We start from the raw sequence: 7,443 nt of genomic DNA on the forward strand, positions 1-7,443 counted from the left end.
CGCCTGATTGGTCTAAATTGTAGCAAATCAGTTAATAAAGTTTCGTAATTAATTCCGCGTTGATGAAGCGTCTGCGCAGTACCTGAACCACTGCAAATTGACAAGTGTTTAGAGTTTTTAAGTGCAGGGGCGTTGTATAGTGCCAGATTCGCGGTGCGCCTGCGTGTCAACACTTCTTCACATTGGAGTTTTTAAAGGCATCTTTCGCTCAGGGACATATTCCACTCCAAGTGGAAATCAGGACTCCTGTGTGCCTTCCCTGCGATACCCCTCCTGCCCTGAGTTCTTAAGAATATCAGGAATGACTGTGCCCAAGTAATCCTAGTGGCCTAAGACTGGGCATGAAGAGCATGGTATCCAGTACTCCTGGGCTTGACTATCTGTTCTCTGATCAGGCTAACCCTCTGGGAGGATCTGCTGTCACAACAACAGAGCAGGGTTCTCTACCCAGGTATTCACAATCTACTCCTTCATGCTAGGAGGTAGAGCTGCAACAGCTGAACACCTTCGACTTTCCTCTGGTGGTGGTTGATTTCATCTTGGCATCCAGGCATCCCTCGATAAAAACTTTAATCACCTGTCATTGGGACAAATTTGTGGTTTGGTGTAAACATCAGATTGCCCCCCTCCAAGCCAAGTTATCTAATGTTCTGCTGTTTGTCTTATCCCTCGCCTAGCAAGGCTTTGCTCTGGGCACAGTTAAAGGATACCTTTTATATATTTCAGCCTTTTTACAGCTGATGGGTCAGACTTCATTGTTTTAGTCTCCAGTTTTCTTTTTTTTTAAAGAATCACAACATTTTTTTTTCCTTGTCTCCTTTTGTCATGCCACAGTGGGACCTTCACTTGATCATTACAGTCCTGATAGGCAGTCCCTTTCAGCCAGTTCACAGCTGCCCCTTGCGGTTTTTCACCCTTAAGACAGTGCTCCTCACCACCATTACATTGGCTCAGCATGTGAGAAAGCTTCAAGCTCTTTGTGTCAACCCATCGTACACCAGCTTCTTGTCAGACAAGCTGGCATTGCGGACACAGACATCTTTTTTTCTGCCTAAGGTTGTGATGCAATTCCTCTTCAGTCAGATCATCACCTTGGTGGCATTCTATGCTCCGCCTTACCCCATTGCTTCGACCCCAAGAGAGTGCTGAGTTTTTATATACTTCGTGCCCAAGACCACAGCTCTTTGTGGGGCTCTCTGGAGTGAAGAAAGTCAAGGCTCTGCAGAATAGAACTGGATCGTGCTCTGCATTAAAATCTGCTAAGCAATGGCTAAAACAGCCTCCAGAAGCACTGCAAGCTCATTCTACCAGGGCCAAATCTGGTACCATTGTATTAGCATGCGGAGTCCATATTCAAGACATTTGCCAGGTGACTATATGGGCGTCCCTTCACACATTCACAAAGCACTATTGTCTGGATAGTCGGGTTAGCCAAGAAGGGTGTTTCACAAGCAACATCCAGTTTAGAATGGTAAGCAATAGTACTCTAAAGACCATTAAATTCCAAGATGGCAGACCGGTTTAGAAGCATGGCTGCACAGGATGGAGTACTTTGCAGATTAAATGAGCAGCAAACAAGGGGCCAATCACACTTGGAAGCCACAATATACTCTAACAATAATAATGAAAGGAAAAGGAAAGGAATGAAGTCCAATAGAAAGAGAGAATGGAAAACAAAAGGCCTTTCCCACCAGCCATGGCACTGAAGTGTATTAATTTTCAGGCAGTGGATCACATTTGATCAGGCAAATTGCCTTCGCCAGTAGGTTATTGGAGCCTAAGGCTGAAATGGGCTGTCCCATTGCCCCATTCTGTATGCTGTGATAGATTGAAGCACAGTGACTATGACTCTCAGACCGATCAACGGCAGTAGAGAGCAGGTTCAAAGCATTTCCGTGTATGTATATGTACGTATTGATATGCATGGAGATTTTATAGATTTTATTTTATTACAAGAGCCTGGTTGCAAGACACTGGATTATTATTTGGGATGAACAACTACCCACCTCCAGAAATAATCACAGTCCTTTGGTGAACCTTTGAATTGACAAAATTAAATTAAGGTTAACCCTCTGGTAGGTATCAAACAGGGCAGGCAGGTTTAACTTAGCGCAATGTGCAAGGTATTTATGCATTATCAAAAGAGTAAGAAAGTTAAAATGCAAACCAATACAAATCCTAAAGTGAATTAGAACAATAGAGTAAAATTGAATACACAAAATTACACTAAAATCAGAAACCTAAAAAGGCAAACCGGAGATATGAAATTTTAAAGTTTTAAGTAGGAAAAGGTGCCAATGATAGTCAACCTAAGTGCTATTTGACACTGCCTGCAATGGAGCGCGGGTCAGATACACCAACCAGGTTTGTCCTTGTCAAAGATTTTACCTTCTGACTTTAGTCCTTTAGGTTCCAAACCACCATAGGAGTACACTTCTAAAGCCCTCCTGGAACTCTGATGTGGCACTTTGAAGCTCACAATATATCCGGTAGAGGCCGAACATTAGGGCCCAACACAGGTCCAGTTCCACTGGTCAGCTGAGCAGTTGCAGGAAAGACCTCTTATAACTTGTTGTATCCATTTAACCTGAACAGGAGGTCAGCCTTAAGCCCCTTGGAGTCTGTTTTTATATATCCTGGGTGCAACAGCGAGAGCAGGACCATGGTTTTAGACAGTAAGTTTAGTCTTCTGATTTTTCACAGCTTCAGTAGGTCCAAAAGGGAGGTTTTGACCTGTCAATAGGGTTTATTTCGACAGGTTGAATTGTTGTGTTTAAACTGCCACAGTCATTGTACAATGGTAGGCCTGAAGTCATTTTCCCTTTCCCATTAGTGGATGGTACAATATGTGCTGCAGTCCACTGGTGACATTAGACTTATAGGCCCTGGGTACATTTTGTACCATATACTTGGGAGTCATAGGGAAGTTAAATATACCAATTAGGAATATGCCAATCCAACTATGTTTAAACGGGGAGCACAGACACTTCACCATTGGTTAGCAGGGGTAAAGTACACAGAGTTCTAAAACCAGCAGAAAAATGTGGGTCCAGCAAAAGGCAAAACATACAGGGTGACCACTCAGAAAAGGTGAATTTCCTACACTGGCATCCACTGAATGGTCTTTTAAAGAGGGTGTATCAAGTAATACTAAAGTGCAAATCTTCATTGTACAACCTTTGTGAAAGGGAGTAATTGATACCAAACCCCCTGCCTACTATAATATCTATGAGATTCAGCTAATTAAAAGCCTTTCTTGGGTTTTAACAGGCTCCAATGACAATCCAGTGCCAAGGCCTGTGGGCTTTACCACATTCTTTTCATAATCAATAAATTACCCATATCATTTTTCTCAAAGCTTTTCATAGCAGATCGACCCATGGCACCTTCCCAATGTATTGAGCTTAAGCTTTCCTGAAAGGAAACCATCAGGTATAGAGTCATGAAATTACAAATAAATAAATAAAAGTAAAGTTGAAAAATACAAAATACCACCCTCTTTCGCAGAGTAAACAAGGATTATCACAGTTACAATTTAATAGCACCAGGGTGTGTCAGTAAGGGTTGGCAGCACTAAAACCCTTGCCAACTGTTATATTCTGTGAAGTTCCTTATAACAAAATATCTGTCAATTGCCTTTAAGACAGTGTAATAACAATCTCCCCTTTAAGACCAATATGGCTTTAGCAAATACTTTTCACAATAAATAATCTAGGCACACTGCCTTTCTCAAAACTTTACAAACGAAATGAACGAGACTTACGGCATCTAACATAACTTTTCCCAGTGAACCACCACAAGCCTATAACTTTTATGACTGACTTGACACCATAACCAACTCAGGCTTACTGTTTTGAGAATAAAGCAACCACCAATCATTAAATTAGAAATATATACAAAATTAGAACTGACAAGAAAATACAACCCATTCTAAGAGGGGTTACCAAAGACGTTTTCTGCAGTCAGGAATTGTCAGTGGGGGTTGTCAACACCAACAAACCAGCTTACTACTGCAATCAGAGAAATTACTTGTAACAAAATACTTGTCTATAGCCTTTTACACTGCATTATAATCGGCAAACCTTAAAAGGCCTATTGGATTTAACAAATTCTTTCCACAATAAATAGGCAAAGCCTACTGCCTTTGTCATAACTTTTCATAATAAATAGACCAGGGCTATGAAACTGGATATTTGTTTTCCTAGTGTACGAATCGGCTGATAGCCATTGAGTGGACACCAGGCCTACTCAACTACTAACTCAGACTTACTGTATTCAACAGAAACTTTCGTACCAGTCCACCATCAGTCATACAATGATAAAATACAAATGATTACAAAATTACACAGGACAAAGCATTTAATCCTCACAGCAGGGCTTAAGCAGGATTATCACAGTGCAAATATTCAAACTCCGGAATGTTTTTTCTAAGTGGGTAAACAACACCACAACCCTTGCCCACTTAGGGTGACAACCTCCCTAAGGTCATTACAGACAATGGTTCCAGTCCTGGACTTTAGTGTGATAGTCTGGTGCATCCTGGGTGTTTTAGACTAGCACATCTGAAATCAGTGTAGGTGAAAAGTTCAGAACTGAAGACAGTGTCTATAATGACCTGGAGTGAGTTTGTCACCCTATGCCTGCTACAGTAATCTGTTTATTGAAACAAATGACCCCCCTACAGGCTTTAACAGAATACTAACAATCTATCTTTAAATTACTATTGGCTTTAACATATACATTTTACAATAAATATGGAAGATCAATTCCTTTATTCTGTTGGATACTTCTAACAGCAGATTCCTTATTGTTAGAATGGCCTAGGCACCAGACTGTATCCCAAGGACTTTTCACCGTAGCCCCTGCGCGCCGGCATGTGGCATTGTGAAGCTTCCTGCTGAACATGCTCCACCCCAGAAATGACAGCTGGGGTTGCATATAAGCTCTACCCAAGGGCGCTGATGTCAGGTCCTTTATTTCTGAGGCTTCACAGTGGGATTAGGAGCTAGCTCCTTACATTGTGTTGTCAGTTATTTCCCAGTGTGCAAGGGAGCATGTCTCCTCCTAAAACTACGTAGCTTAAGCCTTCTAGTGACCTTTGCAAGCAGATGTCTGAGACAGATCCGCACAATGTGTAGCTCTGCTGTTTGGTGTTTGTCACCGTCCAAGTCTTTGGGTAAGTCAAAGCCTTTAAAGAAGAGAAAAAAGGTCAAGCCGGACCCATACCAGTTTCTCCACACTCCTTCCGAGAAGTCACAAGCATGTCCAAATGTCTACCAATATTAGTCCTGGTCTCCTGCTGAGGAGCCGATACCACAGCTGATCTCGATGCATCCTGAAGTTCTAGGGTGAATTACAACAGATTGAGGCTTTTAAGAAAGCCATGTTGAGCATCTTTACCCCCCTGCCAGCTCTCCAGGTGGGTTACTGCTGGCAGATCCATACTCTGTGTCATTTTTGTCTCCTGAACCCTCTTCTCTCTGGAGCCAACTCCATGTCCGGCACAATTATCCAAGTCGATTCCTGCATCATCGATGCTGGATCTGGCTCAGCCTATGTCAGACGAGGCTACCAATCCTATTGTCCTGTTTGACTCCAAACCAAATCCATCTCGACCTCAACTAAGGTTGCATTCTGGAACAATCCAGATGTGGCCAGTCCCTATTCACTCTGACAGAACTGCACCTTTAGCTAGAAGCCAACCTCCAACGCTTCAACAACTTTTCAGTTTGCAGTTGGTGACAATGGAGATGATGGGGATGAATTTCCCCAATAATACGATGACAACAATTTCTATTTGGACCTAGAAGAGGCCAGTATACAGAACATTTCCCCTGACTAGGGGCATAGTTTTCCTTGGCTCCTCAGAACAAGAGACAGCCTCAATAGCCATGGTCATCAGACAGGCAGCTGAAGTCCTAGACTTACGATTGCTGTCTGTTTGTTGAGATGAAAACCAATGACCTCACTGAAGTTCTGATGTCTCAGCAAACCTCTTCTGAGCACTTGCTGCCATTCAGCAAAGCTCTGACTGACACCCTGATGGGCACATTGGCTAAACCTTGTTCCTGTCCACCTGTCCGTAGACAGGTATTACGACTCGCAGAACTGCTCTGAGTCACCCTACTGTTATGACACAGCACTCTACTCCCCAGAACCTGGTGATTCAGGATTCCACTAGCAGGAACTCTCTAAACCCATTCCCTATGATCCACACAGACAGAGAGTCATTAGGGGAACAAGTTAGCGTAAGCCTTTGGTCAGTCTAGGCAGGCTTTTTTCTGGAAAGGAGTACTCCCTAGCAGTCTTGAATATGGTCACATACACCTTGCCAGCAGTCCTGGAGGAATTCACTGCCAACTTGCCAGGATGTGGCCAAATATGCCATATGATCAGGCCTGTATACAACCAACTATTTATGCAGAACAGTCAAGACTCTCAGGCCTGCTCTGACATGGTACATAGATGAGATCCACAGGCTTCTGTGGTGACTTTCAGGCATCACTCATGGGTATTTATTTTGAGTGTCTTGACTTTTTGGCAAGAATGCAAACACAAGGAGATGATGGACGGAGCGCAGAAACATTTCAGACACTCACCCCCAGTCACAGACCTGGGTTGAATCCACCATAGTTCTTTAGCTCACATCGCCACCCCAGTTCAGACCCAGCCATATGCAAATCAGTCTTGACCCTGTTCCTCATGGGAACAGTCCAGCCGGAACTGCCAAGCCAGGTCTTAATTGGACCGGAAACAAACATCCTGAGACTAGTTTCGGGGTAACACACCTCATCAGCGAGCCTAGCTTGAATTAAGTGGCAAAGTGAGCAAGGGACCCACATCTGGGCATACCCTGCTAACTTAGGGCGTACAAAGAAATCACAAGGCAAGAATACCAACTTCACCCTAGACCGCTATGAAGAAAGTAGGGTTACATCTCTCTCCCTTGGTCTCTCCATAGGTAGTATTCCCAACAGTTTCGCCCCATTCGAGTAATCACAAGGGGCTTTGCTTAGAGGCAACGCCAAGGCCCAACATCCCAACAACTTTCACCCTAGTCCTTTTGGGGTCAGAGTAGGGAAGCCAGCAGATAGCATCCAGTCCTGCCGGGAAAGTGAACCCCCCAGTTTTGTAAGGCAGCAGCCTCCAATACACCTTAGTTTGTTCTTGGTGGCACACAACCACTCTGTGGGACGCAGAATCAGTTGTATTCTCCATGGGTGGCAGACCATAGCATACGACAGGTAGATCCTGCACATAGTTAAAAGGGGCTACGTCCTGCCATTCCTTTCTGACCCAATTCCTCTTCCACCTCCTTCAGAGCAGTTTTCGAAGGAACACTTGTCCATTTTGCTGCAGGAATTTCAGGCTCTTTTTGCTAAAGCAGTCATAGAGAGAGTCCTAGCCTTGGAACTAAGAACTGTATGTTACTAGGTTATTTCC

Source organism: Lissotriton helveticus, chromosome 3_1 (genome assembly GCF_964261635.1).
Source record: "Lissotriton helveticus chromosome 3_1, aLisHel1.1, whole genome shotgun sequence".
Taxonomy (NCBI): domain Eukaryota; kingdom Metazoa; phylum Chordata; class Amphibia; order Caudata; family Salamandridae; genus Lissotriton; species Lissotriton helveticus.